Source organism: Mustela nivalis (genome assembly GCF_964662115.1).
Source record: "Mustela nivalis genome assembly, chromosome: 13".
NCBI lineage: Eukaryota > Metazoa > Chordata > Mammalia > Carnivora > Mustelidae > Mustela > Mustela nivalis.
In genome coordinates this window covers 11831062-11846806 of record NC_139032.1, presented here as the reverse complement: position 1 = coordinate 11846806, position 15745 = coordinate 11831062, and the positions used below count along the sequence as shown (strand labels likewise).

The 15745-nt window shown below is 48.0% G+C and overlaps 3 long non-coding RNA genes across 3 annotated transcripts; all 3 read right to left on the bottom strand.

Annotated features, from left to right (window-relative positions):
• Positions 1 to 4120: 4120 nt before the first annotated feature.
• LOC309847007 lies at positions 4121 to 5206 on the bottom strand. Its single transcript, XR_014302255.1, has 2 exons — positions 4649 to 5206; positions 4121 to 4354 (listed from the first exon to the last, which is right to left on the bottom strand). It is a non-coding gene; the product is annotated as an uncharacterized lncRNA (long non-coding RNA).
• Positions 5207 to 8148: 2942 nt separating this feature from the next.
• Positions 8149 to 12835, bottom strand: LOC309847005. The gene is made up of 3 exons (XR_014302253.1): positions 12580 to 12835; positions 10925 to 11208; positions 8149 to 10056 (listed from the first exon to the last, which is right to left on the bottom strand). It is a non-coding gene; the product is annotated as an uncharacterized lncRNA (long non-coding RNA).
• A 489-nt stretch (positions 12836 to 13324) lies between these two features.
• LOC309847008 lies at positions 13325 to 14231 on the bottom strand. Its single transcript, XR_014302256.1, has 2 exons — positions 13941 to 14231; positions 13325 to 13567 (listed from the first exon to the last, which is right to left on the bottom strand). It is a non-coding gene; the product is annotated as an uncharacterized lncRNA (long non-coding RNA).
• Between the last annotated feature and the right edge of the window lie 1514 nt (positions 14232 to 15745).

Sequence of the window (15745 nt, the reverse complement as noted above, 5' to 3'; positions counted from 1 at the left end):
ATTCCTCTGTGTTTTTGGGCCCGGACCGTACTGTTTAGATTGCTACAGTTTTGTCGTATGGCTTGAAATCTGCAAGTGTGATGCCTCCATCTTTGTTTTTCTTTCCCAAGATTGCTTTGTCTAGCCAGAGTCTTTGTGGGTCCATAGACATTCAGGATTTTTTTTTTGTTCCAGTTTTATGAAAAATACAATTGGTATTTTGAAAGGGATTGCGCGGAATCTGTAGATTGCTTTGGGGAGTATGGACATTTTAACAATATTAATTCTTCCAGTCCACAAGCATGGTGTCCCTTTCCACTTATTTGTGTCGTATTTAATTTCCTTCATCAATGCCTCATAGTTCTCCGAGTACAGATCTTTCACTTCCTTGGTTAAATTTATTTCTAGGTATTTTACTCTTTTTGACGCAATTGTAAATGGGGTTGTTTTCTTATTTCTCTTTCTACTATTTCATTATTGGTTTATAGAAGCACAACAGATTTCTGTATATTAATTTTATATCCTGCAACTTTACTGAATTCAATTATTAGTTTTAATAGTTTTTGCTGGAGTCTTCAGGGTTTTCTAAGTAGAACACCATGTCATCTGCAAATAGTGTCATTTTGCTCCTTCCTTACCAATTTGGCTGCCTTTTATTTCTTTTTTTATTTGATTGCTGTGGACAGGACTTCCACACTCTGGTAAATAAAAGTGGTGAGAGTGGACACCGTGTCTTATTCCTGATCCTGGGAAAAAAGGTTTCAGCTTTTTAGTACTGAGTACTTGTTAGCTGTGGATTTGTTAGTATGGCCTTTATTTTGTTGAGGTGTGGGTTTTTTGTACCACTTGGTTGAGAGTTTTTATCATAAATGGATGTTAAACTTTGTCAAATGCTTTTTCTGCACCTATGGATATGCGTATGATTTTTATCCTTCATTGTGTTAAATGTAGTAGGTCATGTTGATCAGTTTTTGGATATAAACCATCCTTGTGTTCCTGAGATAATACCATTTGACCTGGTGAATAATCCTTTTAATGTATTTTCTAATTGGGTTTGCTAATATTTTGTTGGAGATTTTTGTATCTATATTCACGTTGGTCTGTAATTTTCTTTTTTTGTAGTTCCTATAGGATTAGTATCAGGGTAATGCTGGCCTCATAGGATGAGTTCAAAAACATCCCCTCCTCTTCTGATTTTTGGAATAGTTTGAGAAGGATAGATGTTAACTTTTCTCTAAATATTTGCTAGAATTCACCTGTGAAGCCATTTGGTCCTGGACTTCTGTGTGTTGGCATTTTTTTAATTACTGATTCAATTTGTTCAGGTTTTCTATTTCTTCAGTGTTCAGTCTTAGAAGATTGTACCATTTCTTCTAATTGTCCAATTTACTGGCGTATAATTTTCTGTAGTAGTCTCTTACGCTCCTTTGTGTTTCTTTGGTGTCAGTTGTAACTTCTTCTTCATTCCTGATTTTCTTTATTCAAGGCCTCTCCTTTCTTCCTGATTATTGTGGCTGAAGGTTTGTCAACTTTGTTTATCTTATCAAAGAACCACCCTTAATTCTATTTCTTTCTTTTCTTTTCTTTTTTTTTAAACTCTCTACTTCATTTATTTCCCCTCTGACTTCTATTTTTCCTTCTTCCTCCTAACTTTGGGTTTTGTTTATTCTTTTTTGTTGCTGTTCTTTAGGCATATAAATATCACTATATATACACATTTTCTTTTGTCTCCTGATAGTGTTTCCTCTTTGATTTCTCTATTGACCCTTCGGTTGTTGAGTAACGTATTGTTTAACCTCCGGGTGTTTGTATTTTTCCAGGTTTTTTCCTTGTACTTGATTTCCCATTTCCCACAAGATCTCAGTCTTCTCAAGTAACCGAGACTTGTTTCGTGGCCTAGCATGTGATCTATCCTACAGAATATTCCACGTGCACTTGAAAGAAATGGGTATTCTGTTTCAGGGAGCTGCCCACCAGAATCGGATGTGGCAGGATGGGAGCCCCTTGGGAGGGGAGCCTGCCTCTGGGGGGGTCCACCTGGATCCACAGGGGACCACCTGGGCAAGGAAATGGAGAGTGTCAGAGCTGGTTCCTGCAAATTTTCAGCTATCCGTGCTAAAGGAGAGCAAGAAAATGGCCCGCACCAGTACTTCTGTTTCCATAGGAAGCTCCTGCAGATCCCTGTTCCTCTACCACACATCCTGAAATTAGCCAACAAATCTCCTGCATGTATCACGCAGGCACCTTTTAAACTGCTACTTCCGTGCTCCCTCCTCCATGCTGGTGCTCCCCTGCCCACTTGCAGGTAGTCAGGCTGGGTGTCTGGTTCCCAACTACATCTCTTTCTCTCCCAACCTTTTCCATGTGGTCTCTTCTTTAGGACTCCAGCTGGGGAGGTGCGCTCTGCCAGCCTTCCGGTGGTTTTTAGAGTGAGTTGAAATATGTGTAGTTATGGCCTTGGTGTATCTCTGGGAGGGTGTCAGCTCAGGATCCTTCTCCTCTGCCATCTTCCCTGATGCTGACAGATGGTTTTATTTCAGGGGCCAACACCGACTGACTGGTGGTGGCCTCTTAGAGAACTGTGTTGAGTAGGATTCTGAGGTTCATACAGACTCCGGAAGAATGGTTAACAATAGACATAAGAGAGGGAAGTAGATATCCCCAATCTAGGGTCAGTGTATTTTTTTGCTTCTTCTTACATCCTCTAGCATCAACTGCTCAGCCAAAAGAACTACTCACTGATATTCAAATATACTACACTATCCTGTTAACCTGTTAACTATTTTCATGATGTCTGTATTCTGCTGTCTAGACTGCTTTGGGCTCAACTCCCACTTATTAGGATCTTTATCTTGTTCCTGTAATACTCTGCCTTCACATTTTAAACGTGCCCCTCCATTGAACATGTATTGACCTCATTTGTATTACAAGGAATACATAAATACTATGTGTGAATGGGTGCGTGTGTATGTACATGTGTATTTCCGCCGCTCCCACTGGACAATAACCTCTTTAAAGGCAATGAACATAGCTTCCTTATCTCCCAACCCCTAGGTCCCATCCAGTAACTTAAACACAACAAGAATTCAGTAATATTTTATGGATTGAATGAATGAATGAACCAATATTCTGGTGGCATGTTAACCTAAAAAAGAAAGTCAGAAAGTCACGTGGACTGTCCAGGGAAATGGAATCATCTCAGTAGACCCTCTGGTAGGAATCTCCCAGTTTCCAGCAGTGAACAAGGTTCATCAGCCAGTGGGCCCCCAGTTATGAGGCACATGGTAGAGAGCAAATTCAAGAGAAGATCCTTTTGGTGGTGGTGGTGACCCAGGATAGCACTTGACGCTTGTAGATGACTGTACACATACAGAAGACAAGCTTTGTGTCCCTCTCACACATTGACTTGTCCAATATCTTATGTACACTCACAAGTAGGAGACTCAGACCCACAGCTCACACTTCCAATCCATGACTCACATGAAGTTGTGATCTTCTGCCTTACCAGTGAGTTTGGGGTAAAGATGAGTATAAGGAAAGGAATCCACTGCTATTAAAAATAAGTTGGAAAGCTACTGCTGTCTGTCCTAGAGAGGTCTCACACTCAGAGCCTCCAAGCAGACCCCCAAACTGTTTATCAGAGTGCCTCCAATCTGGAGACTGGGCCCTAAGACTAGGCAAAGGTTGTTTTCAAAGAGAAAATTCAAACCACTTTTACCAAGCATGGGCAGCTTCTCAAGTGGGTGATTTAATGAAGGCCATCAACCCAAAGCCCTTGCTGTCCGTTCTCTCGGGCCATACAACAAACTGGGGAACACTCTTTTAAAATCACGATAGCCTGAACAACTGCAAGAGAAGTCACAGGCACTGGAAGCCTTTCTCTCTCTTACAGGAAAAATGGCTTTTGTTGTCCTTGTCCCTTTAGTGCCTTAAAGGGAAGAAAGAGACAGAAAGAGAGAGAGATGGGTAAGAGGGAGGGAGAAGGGAATGGGAAGGAAGAGAAGAGAGAGAAGGAGGAAGAAAAAAGGGAGAAAGAAAATAAAGGGGAAAGAACCAAAAATCAAGGAGAAAGAGTGACAGACTCGTACATTTCCAAAGTTGAAGCCCCAAGCCCTGGCTGAGACAAAGGACATCACAGGCATTCAGTTCTTCCAAGAACTCTAATGCTTGGGATTTTTCATTATGCGTCGTGAAAAGCAACCGATCTGGGCCAAAACCAGAGAGAACACAATGATTTCAACAATTTGGGGGTTATCTTCCCTGCCTTTTCCCCTCTGCGTCTGCGTGATTCCTCAGACAAAGTGGGTTGGAGAAGTTCAAGCTCAGTTCACAGAAGAGAACATTCTGTACTCTGCACAACAGGCTGGGCCGCTCTCTGTAAAACAAAATCAACAGCATGATCTCAGCCGCGGCGGCGGCAGGCACCGCGCGCCAGCCCACGGCCCGGGCGTTTGAATAGAGCGGCTGTCAAAGGCGCCCCGCGGCCGGTCCCCGAGCTGCCACCGCGCGCACACGCGGACACACGCACCGCAGCCGCCCCGGGAGCCCGAGGTCGCAGAAGCGCTTCTCCACCGGGTGGTTGCTTCTTGCCCCCAGCGGGTGGAGGAAGTTGTTTGGATATTTCCTCGGGGAGAGTAATTACAGCTGAAACATTTCCAAGGAAACCAACCCCTGCGTGGTCACTTTCTGCTCTGGCTTCGACTGGAGCTTTTTTGCCGGTTCGGATGTTACCGTCATCAAAAGGCAACCTGAACTCTGAATCCGCCGGGCTGCAGGGGTCCTGGGGCAGGGGGAGGCGGGGAGAGAGGAGACTGGGCGCCTGCAGTCCCTCCCCCGCCCTCCGGGCTTTTCCATTTTCTTCTGGATTCCCGTTTTGGTCTTATTTCTTCTGGAAGTTAGCACGCACTTCAGTAAATATTTGAAGAGTGCATATATGATGCCAGAGACGGTCTAAGTATGGGGCAGTAGCTGTCGCAGGATCATTCTAGAGCAGGGAAATCCTAGCCTAGAAGCCAATCACAAGAGGAGGAAGAGAGGGAAGTTGTGTGCATCCACACTGGGAAGGTGTCCAGGGAGGGGGAGGGTCTGGAGACCGAGGGACCAGAAGGCCTGAGTATGGGTGGGTGTTTTCAGTATTAAGTGCTGACCTCTGGAATGGGGCCGCTGCCCCACTGCGCTTTTCATGCTGAATTCAAGCCCATTTGATAGAGGAAGGAGTGACAACAAGAATGCAGGCTGCCCACCGCAGGGGAGTGGCGGTGCTGCCTCCTCGGCCCCCCTCCCCCCTCCTTGGAGTGCTTTGTTGTGCTGCTGCAGGTGGCCGAGGCCAGCAGGGGTGAGGGGCAGCGTGGGGAAAATGGAAAGTGGAAAAGCAGGGGCTTGGGTGCTGGCCCCAGCGTTCGAGTCCTGCTTTACGGTCTGTAAACCTCAGGCAAGATCCCAGACCTCCGGCCCATGAGTCTCTGTGGCCTCTTTGGCTATTAAGGGGAACAGGGGCTACCGTTCTGTAGAACTATTGACTATCGTAGAATGCAAGGAAATCACATATGCCTTTGCATGGCATCAACCAGATAATAAAGAGTCAATGAGCGTTAGTAATGGAAGTACCACCGTTCAGAGAAAGCCGTTAACATGTCAGTTGAGAACTGCCACCACTGTGTCCTCTCACATGTTTTCTTGTCCACGCGTTTGCCCCGTTACTGACTTAGTGGATGGCCACTGATCATGGCCACCACGCACTGTGCTCAGTGCGAGCCACTGCACCAAACACGGAGGCGACAAAAGCCTCGTTCTCAAGCTGCTTCCTCGCCTCTCAGGTTTACACAAGGCGGCCGCGGAGCCCTGGTGCTGGGTGAAGGCTTCGTCACAGCCTGTCTTCTTCACGCTCAGGCTCCTTGCTTCTGGGTCACAAGCCATCCCAGAGAGAAGAAGCTGCGGGGGAGCAGGGATTGATTGGGGACAGCCCTGATGTCAGACACTGCTCGGGACTGCTCTTCTAGAATGTAAACAGCCTTTCTCACTTCAGCCCTGGAGCTCCTGCCAAGACTTGGAAAAACAAGTTACACAAGCACCTTTGGAGAGATTGGACCAGCTACCTCACTGCGGCTGCCTCCCCAGGGGGCGGGGGACATGGACAGAGGTAGCCTCAAGGACTCAGTCACGGACAACGAAGGACAACGGACAACCCATGAACCTGAGAACACAGGGCTCGCTAGGCTGGGAGTTCAAGGAAACACAAGCCCTCAGGCGCCATACCAAGCCCCAGGGTACGAAAGGAGTCAATCATTGACACATTCACAGGCGCCCCTGCTGCCGATGTCACCAACACCGATAGGATCCCAGGGTTCAGTAGAAGGATCACCTGCTCCGTGAGCCAGGGCCCAGGCCAACGTAGGGCTTCCTTGGACCTGGTCACCATGACATCCTCAATTTTTTCTGCCCCACGAAGATCACCTCCCTGACTTCACCCACCACGTGGAGGGCCCTGTTTAAGATTTTGGCAGCAGAACTCCGGTTGCAAAAAATGCTTCCCCCTCCCCCACTCCCTGACGTCCTTTGCCAAGGGCTACTGCCAATTCCAGTCAGTTGCAGATGGAATTTCTCAGAATGCCAGAGTGTGCATGGGGCAGTAAAAGCAAAACCCCAGGGATCTGAGGTAGACCAAGCTAAATAAATTCAAGGACTAGGCAAGTGACCAAGATCTCAGAGGGAGTAAACGAAGGGAAGTCGTTCCCAGAGAATTAAGCAAGATTTCGTACAACCCACACACATTTGATGGGAGGACAGCCTAAAAGAATGACGTTGGTTGCCATTCATTATGTGCCAGAAGCTTTACATACATTCTCTCATTTAATCCCCGCAGTAATCCTATACAGCAAGTCGTGATGTCATTTCCAATTCAAACAACTGCACTAATGGGCCCACAGGTCATGCGGCCCAGTGCCTGGCAGAACGTTGCCCTTAATCCTAGGCCAGTCCAGCGTGAGAGCCCAGGTTCCTCGCCTTACGCTCTCCTGCCTCCTCGCGTGTGAGAATCTTATTAGAATACTGCTAGAATCATCTGATACACTTCTTTAGGATTTCCCAAGGCCAAAGCCTCTGGCTGAAGTCCTGACACCCAAGTCCTACTCTTCAGTCTCCTCTACGCACCATATCTCAGTCTATAGAGTCATTCAGCAAAAGTTATCAGATGCCCTGGGGGCATTGTGCTATGTTCTCTGGGGGATAGTGAGGTCAGCTTTGCCTGGGCTCTGCAAGGAACTTATAGTCTGTCTGGATAGGTCTGGTTGTGCAAGCGTAACTTTGTTATTAATTAATGTTATTATTATTATTAATTATTCAAATAACCTCTGGAGCAAGCCGATATAACACAACCACAGCTGACTGCTTGCTCACACCATGTGCCCACTGTGAATCACCTGGGCCTTTCCTCAAGACTCTGGACAGGTGAACGATCCCCCAGACAACTCTCACGCTGCCAGTCCCTGGGTCAGGGGGACACACGGTGGGATCAACCACTCACCTGCTCATCATGCTTCTCCCTCTGAAAGCCTCTTCTCCAAAGGGGCTCATGTCTGTTCTGCTTACCTTTTACTGGGCAAAGCAAATTAAAGGGACACACATGACCACATCAATTCAAGGGGCAAGAGAAGCACCGGCATACCGCAAGTCTGGAAATGGGCAAAAGGCCTGAAAATTTCAGTCAATAGGTCTAATCACGAGCACATTCTGGGAAGAAGAATGACCTCAAAACCTCATCCCCCGCAATTGCATGATAAGGTAAGTCCGGATATTTCAAGAGCGTCAGAGTGGCTGCATTCAAGGCTTATAACCTGAGGACTCAAGGGAGTGAATTATGTCTGGACTGCAACCCTCAGGGACCTCTCCAGAGGTCGGCGAGGCATTGAGCCTTGAAGAAGGGTTAGGAGTTGAATGGACCACAAGACCAGACCAATTGCATCCACGGTGGCCTTCCATGGGGTTATGGTACCCCACCACCAGCCACTCTCTTGAGTGACACAGGTTATTCCAGGCCTGGAGAGATGACTCAAATGGACACCTGAAGGCAACATTATGCGTGGTGGCCTTGAGGGGAGACGGCCCATCATAGCCATCCTAGTCAGGAAGAAGGGGCAGTTGGCCAGAGCAGGAGTGGAGAAGGTACGGAAGGTGTTTGAGCAGAAGAAAGCCATGGTCACAGTGGAACTTCAGAGATTTTATTCTATGGCTAGATTCTCTTATCCTGACGTTTCACAAATATTTTAAATATTTTGCATGGGAGACACCAAGGTGTGTATGCTTGATTCCAACCCTCAAGGAGCTCGAGTCTTTAGCAGGAAGAGAAGAAATGTATTTGATGTTGTTACCCTGGCCTTTTAAGAGGAATCTCAAAGAGATGGCTTGTTCGATGAAAGGCCCTGAAACTTGAGGGATTTTGAGGCTTTCTCCTTTATGAACGGGAAAGGGTGGAAAGGGCTGAAATGCTAAGTGGGATTGGGGTGACAACTAGGCAGGCAGGAAGCCTGCTGCTAATGAGAGAAGAGGCTTTGGGAATGGGGACGATTTTACGAAGTTTGCCCATGTGGTGTTCCATGTAAGCCTTCCACTGACCTCCCTTGTGAACATTTCAGCAAAATATACATGACTCAAAATGCTTTGGGAAGAGGCTTGGGAGATCCCAAGGAGACAACTGGGTAGCGATGGAGTATTGATTATGACCTCAAAGTGTACAGGGGGAGAGCAGAGGACTTCCCAAGAGAGCCCAGCCATGTTTGTGTTCAATAGATGAGTGCATTTGCGCGGGATAAAGTGGCAGTTCTAAGAGTGGGAGAATGTGTCAAGAAAAGCTTCATAAAGGAAATGAAAGGTTATCCTGTAACTGGGTATTAAAATATCCGAAAGTGACCCCAGCCCACCTGGATTAACAGGGAGCATTCTGGTCCAGGCACAAAGGGCAGCATGTGCAAAGGTACTGGGGTGTGGAACAGTCTGGTTTATTTGAGCTCCTCCAAGCAAACATGGATGGGCAGGATTATGAGGGATAAAATCAGAAGGAGAAAGTTCAGTTAGTTTAGCCCAGTAATCGGGGTTTATGGAAATAAGGGCTTGTGTTTACCTTCAGAATTATTTACTCAGTATTTATTGATGGTCAGATACTCTCCAGCGTTTATACTGTTACACAAGTATTTTCTTTTACATTGGTAAAAACCTGGGAAACTCCTGATTTCTTATTCTGTTACCTACTGGGGAAAAAAATGGTGGATCCAGAGGTCAACTTTTCTAAGGCTACCCTGACTTATTTATATTCTCCACTCATATTTGCTTTGCTGCTAAGCACCTCTCTCCATGTGCAGTGGAGAGAAAGTGCCAAGATCCTTCAGGTCCTGTGTCCCGGGAGGTGAAGGATTGTCGAAAACAGCAGCACACAGCAGCAGAAATCTGGTGACTATTAGAACACACTTTTGATTTACAGTCAACTGTCAAGTAGGAAAATTTATCCCTGCTGATCAGAGCGGAAAGTACCCTGAGTATGGGGTATGAGCGCTATGTGTGAGCCTGGGTATATTTTAACTATCCACCTGGGGAATCTCTAAATCAGCATTTATTTCAATAATCTCATACATTCATATGGCACCTTTCTCTACAGATGCTTCCAAAGCAGTTTGTAAATTTTATATAGCTGGGAATCATCATTGTTGGAATAGAAGGAAACAGGATGCTTCTCAGCTTCCTAATGAGAACTCAGGACTAAGTGTGCTTTTGATGAGAAGGACAGGGATCCAAGAACGTGTCTGTAGTTCTCAATGTATATGTGCTTAGGCGGCATCAGATTTCATTAAAATAATATTCAAATTTCCTGTGAATAATCCGTTCAAATTTCACCCAGCCTTCCAGACTCATATCTGGATTCAGCTCCACAGCTGATGCTGAATTTTGGTCCCCCGGAGCAAAGCAATGTCACCTTGCCCTAAATACCCAGAAGTATGGAGCTGGGCGGGAGGCCTCGTGTCACCCCTGGGGGTTATACGTTATGCATTTCTGGCCCATGCAGAGGCCAAGAGGTCCACCAGTGAACACCTGCAAGAGAATTAAAGGAGCTTCACATCATTTGTTTGGTAAAAATTTATTGAGCAATTACTGTGTTCTAGAAACTCTGCTGGGGTGCTGGGGATAGAGGTGAGAGCCTCCTGACCTCCCGGAGCCCTCAGTCTGGCAGGGAGATGGTCGTAGGTGAGATGATCTAACAGGTCATTGTGACTGAGAACTGGAGATCAGTGCCACAAAGGAGGCGTGCGGGAGCATAAGCAGGGGACTTGCCGTGGGTGCGGAGTCCGGGAAAGCTGCCGAAGAAAGTGAAGTTTGGGTTTCTGTCTGAAGGATGAGTACAGTCTAGCTAGGGGTGTGTGTGTGTGTGAGAGAGAGAGAGAGAGAGAGAGAGAGAGAAAGAGAAAGAGTCTCAGGTTTCTTATTTGTAAAACGACTGTGGCCACACTACTTTGTCTAAGTCCGGGGTCCCCAGCAGCAGACCCCGAGAGGAGGAGTCATGTAAATGTGATTTATCAGGAAGCGAGACCAGGAGCTACTGCTTCAGAAGGTGAGGAGTAAGGGCGCAGGGGTGGCTCAGTCCCGTAAGCACTGGACCCTTCGCTCTATTAGCTCAGGTCATGGCCTCAGGGTTGTGAGATCAAGCCCCGCGACGACCGGCTCCTCCGTGCTGGGAGTGGAGTCTGCTTGTGACTCTCTCTTTGCTCTCTCTCTCTCTCTCTCTCTCTGCCCCTGCTGCCCTCTCTCCCTCTGTAAAATAAAAGAAGTTGAGGAAAAGGGACAGGGAAGTGAAAGCGGCCCAGCAATGCTGAGTCAAGCAAAATGCCACGAACCAGAGAACTGGAGATAAGGCAGGTGACACGGGGGTCTGGGGTGCTTGTCCCCTGCCCTGTCTGGTTACCCATAAGTCCCAGGTACGCCCGCTGTCCAGGCTGGGATGCAAATCAGTTCCAGCAGCTCGAGGACTGTCCCCCAACACAGGGGGCAAACGGCTCGCAGTGATAAGTGCACAGGAACATGGTAAGGGGGCGCCTGGTGGCTCGGTGGGTTAAGCGTCTGCCTTCGGCTCAGGTCATGATCTGAAGTCTTGGAATCGAGTCCCACCTCAGGCTCCCTGCTCAGCGGGGAGTCTGCTTCTCCCTCTCCCTCTGCTTGTCCTCCCCCTCTCTCTCTGTCGAATAAATTCTTTTAAAAGAAAAAGGAATACGATAAGGGATGTGATGGACATGGGCAGAGACTCAGGCACGGGCAGAGACTCCCAGGACGCAGTGAGTGGAGGAAGAGTGCCAGGTGCCCAGTGAGTGCTCAGGAATGACCAGCTCTCCTTGTAGTTCTCATTTATCAGCCACACAACTGACGTGGTCTTCCCCTTACCTGGTAATCTCTGCCCCCCCCAGCCCTGCAGGACCCCACTCTGCCACCGGCCGCTTCCTGCTGGGCGTCCTGAAGCAGGTGCGCATGTAAATACAGCAGTATATTTTCTGTTTCCCGGATTGTCCCATTTTGCTGAACTTAGAACCAGACAAATAGCCCAGTCGTCCTCTCTCATGTCAGTGCCTTGTTGCTCCCCGTCCTCCTGGGCTCTGGCCCCTCGGAAATTCGTGGGTCCGGCTGCTGCTTAAATGGGATTCGACCAACCTGACCCAGTCCTTGGGCCTGCGCTTCCTGGGCGAGTTGATAGAATTTGTAGAACGGAGGGACCTCGATCCCCTCCTCTGCCTGAGTGTGAAAATCGAACGTCTGCTGGCTCCTTAAAAAATCAGCATTTTAGGGCGCCTGGGTGGCTCAATGGGTTGAGCCTCTGCCTTCAGCTCAGGTCATGGTCTCGGGGTCCTGGGATCGGACCCCACATTGGGCTCTCTGCTCAGCAGGGAACCTGCTTCCTCCTCTCTCTCTCTCTCTCTGCCTACTTGTGATCTCGCTCTCTGTCAATTAAATAAATAAAATCTTTTTTAAAAAATCAGCATTTTAAATAAAGGAATGGACGGAGAATACATGAACAACAGGACTCAATCTCAATTGATGCTGATCCCAGGGGAGACAGCGAGACACAACAGAGCACCACGGTGGGATTCCATTTAGTGGAAGTTCTGAAACAGGCCAAATTGATCTCTGGTGACAGAAACTGGGTCGGTGGTTGCCTGGCTGGGGCTGGGGGAACCAGAGGAAGCCCTACGGGGACTTCGGGGGGTCACACATGTTCCGGTCTTGGTTGTGGAGAAAGTGGCGCCCACACACACATTTGTCGGAACTCGCAGAACAGTATACTTAAAACGGGTGCGTTTTATGGCGTGTAAATCACACCTTTAAAAAGTTATTTTGAAACTAAATAAATAGGCATTTTATTGCCTGACCAAGAGATCAAAAGTAGATCCAAGCCTAATCACAGGGAACTCTGTCTGGCCAGACACACAGAATCCTTTGTTTTGTTTCCTATCCCACACCCAATTTTTTTTTTTTTCTTTTGGCAAGAAGTTGGTCTTTATTATTTGCACAAATGGAGGGGAACAATGACCCAGAGAACTCTAAAAAGGAGAAAATACACAAGTCACTTACCTCCAGCCGCTCTGGAATATACTTTTGTGTCGCCTCCCTGGTGTTTGAGGAGAGAAGGGCCTGATGGACAGGCCTAAAATTCACTTCACGTGAAATCATGAAATTCCCTCTAAAGACCCGAATTGTTGGAAGCTTGGGAGCCCTTCACTTTCCCGGCCTGACCCCACCTCTCCCTGCTCCTTCCGAGCAGGAAATGCAACGTTTCACCCAGTCCCAGGCCTTCCCTCCCACAGGCTGTCTCCATCCGTCTGTAGGTGCCTCTAGGGTCGCTCGCAGCAGATGCAGAAGGAATTGGGAGACTCAAGCTATGGAGGAAAAAAAAAAAAAAAAAAAGGCTTGGAAAAGTTTCCTTGCAAAGGAAGGGGAGTCCTCGACTTGCAGATAAATGAGAACAGATTCTACAAACTTTAGTTTCTCGTGTTTTGGGGGTTTGGTTTTAGTGGGATTTGGTTCTCTGTTGGCACATCCACACCCCCGACCCCAAGCCCTGCCAGGCCTGAGCCTGGGTTCGCTGCTCCTGCTATTTGCCTCACCCCCCACCTCTCATCCCAGCACCCTGGACTTTATCCTTCATGGACCTCACCACGTGGAGGGCAAGTGCCTGTTTACTAATCAGTGTCCTGGACCTGACTGAGAGCTCGCTGAACCGGGTGTCTTCTGAGGTCACCACCATCCACTCAGCCCCTGGAACAGGGCCGGGCTCGTAGTAGGTGCTCAATAAACAGCTGTTGCGTTGTTACGATTCTGAACACATCACAAAGAGTTTATTTAAGGTTTTGAAAATCAACTGCACAAACAGGAAAACTCTGGCACTTCAGCGGCAACTCCACCCAGACAGAGCTCCAGCAGGAAATACCAAAAACTCAGTATCTAGCGCAGAAATCCTTCTGTGTGTTTCAGGACAAACGCTGATGGGCCGATCTTGGAGGCTTCCAGAATAGGTGGGCTTGGAGGGGGAAGAGAGGGGAAGTGCTTGAGTGAGGAGGAACTAGAAAACAAAAAATACAGGGAACCCAGGTAAATACTTGAGAAACCCAAAGGAAACATCTTGAATCACGCCTTTCTAGCCCAGAGTTGGCTGGCTGGTGACCCTTGCAGGCAGCGGTTTAGGTGAGCCTGTTGGCTAGCAACGTGGAATTGTCCGTGGCTGGTCCACCACTGTGTTTGTTCCTTGTGTCACCCAATGAAGGGCCCAGCCCTGCACTTGTCTTTTAAAGGGTGCAAAAATGGACTATAGTCCTCTACATCATTCTTGAAACCATTGATAAGACAGGCCTGCATTCAGCCAAAATGTCTGGATCTCCGTCCTTTCCCAGTAGCATACCATACCACTCTGTGGTGGGTGAGGGCAGCCCTCTTACCTGTCTCTTCCAAGCTCACCACCTTCTCTCTCCCATCACATCTTCCTCTGGCCGCTAACAAGTCATTGGCTGTTCATTCAGAGTATACACCTACGGAAGGAGCTAGAAAGCCCATACAGCACAGCCTCTACCCCACCAACTGCAGTGAGACTCAGGCAGCTAAGCAAGAGGGCGCGTCTCTCCAGGTCACACAGCCAGCGAGCGGGTCGGAAGCAGGCCTCGGTTCTTGACTTCTCATCCTCCATATACTGCCTTCCCAACAGATTTAAATCCCGAGTTGGAGGAGAGGCGTGACTCAGAGAGCCAACCCTGAGGACAGCTGAAGTATGCAAACAGTGCCTTCCTTGTGTTTATTGACTGAACTTAAAGCCTTGCGGGTGGGGAGGTTGTTCTGTTCTATGTAGCAAATGTGTGTGTATACACTTGCTTTGTTCCGCATATACGTATACGTATCCGTCTGTAGCATTAAATCCTAAGATGTGTGTAAACATAGTATTATCGTATATTATCATATATATTCTATATATCTTTATTGCATTTAGTTGGCATGTATGTGTTGTATGTCTGTCTGTCTGTCTGTCTGTCTGTATTATGTATTCAGACATGGCCTGGTCAGCTGTTGGGGTTGGCTCTTGAGGAGTTCTATTCGCCTGAGGAGCCAAGGGGCCCCCTGAGAGAGGTTTCCTCCTACTTAAACTTGCATTCCTGTGCATCCACTTGGTTGAAAAGGGTCAGTTTGCGTTTGAGAAGCGTGAGGCTGGGCACTGCCCGGAAGGCGACTATTTGGTCTACTTCTGCCCTCTCTCCTTGCTCCCTATTCCTAAAGTTCTCCCCCTCGAGTTATCAGATGGAAGAGGTTGGAAAAAAGGGTCTGTCAGCAGCTGGCTCAAAACAGGAGAGGGTTACACCTCCTGCGGGGAAGGGAGTGGCGTCCCCCACCCCCAGAAGAGGGCAGGGTGGGCTTGGGTGCAGGGCCTCAAAGAAAGGAAATGATCTGTTCTGTGAAAACTGGTTAAGGGCTGAACCAAGGGAACAATCTGCTTCTCCCTGGGTCCTACAGCCGGATCAGCCCCACCCCAACCCCAACACTAGACCTTAGCTATTGGTATGTGAGGAAGTTCGGAACTGGTTGAGGAAAAAGTCCCAGGAGTCCAGCGGAAGAAGACGAAAGTACCAGCTTTATTACAATTCTGTGGACCGAATGTGTGTCCCCAAAATTCACATATTGGAACTCTAATTCCCAGTGGGGTGGTATTTGGAGATGAGGCCTTTGGAAGGGGATTAAGTCACGAGAGTGGAGCCCTCATGAGGGTTTGGTGCCTTTAGAAGAAGAGGTGCAAGACCGCTCCCTGCTCTCCACCATGTGAGGACACAGCGAGAGGACGGCCATCTGCAAATCAGAATGGGGCCCCTCACCTGGGCCCTGCCCTCGGCCTCCAGACCTATAAGACATAGATGTTGTTTTAAGCCTCTGAGTTTATGATGTTTTTGTTACAGCAGCCTGAACTGACTAAGACATGAGTCATAAAGACTGGGAGGGAAGATATGGCTTAAGGGTACGGGAATAATGAGCTTTCTAATACTGAATTCCAGAATAGGGCAGACCTCCCCACCCACGGATGGGCAGCACCGAATGATGTGAAGGCCCTCGACAAAGGCAAAGCCTGCCCTATGGAGAGGATGCCTTAGCAGGGGAGAATGGAGGCTGTGTGCTGGCAGGGCAGTCCCCTCTCTCTGACTCCTCATCCTCTAAGGTCACTAGTCCTTCCTGTGACGCACAGTAGGTCCTTTGTAAATAATGGTCT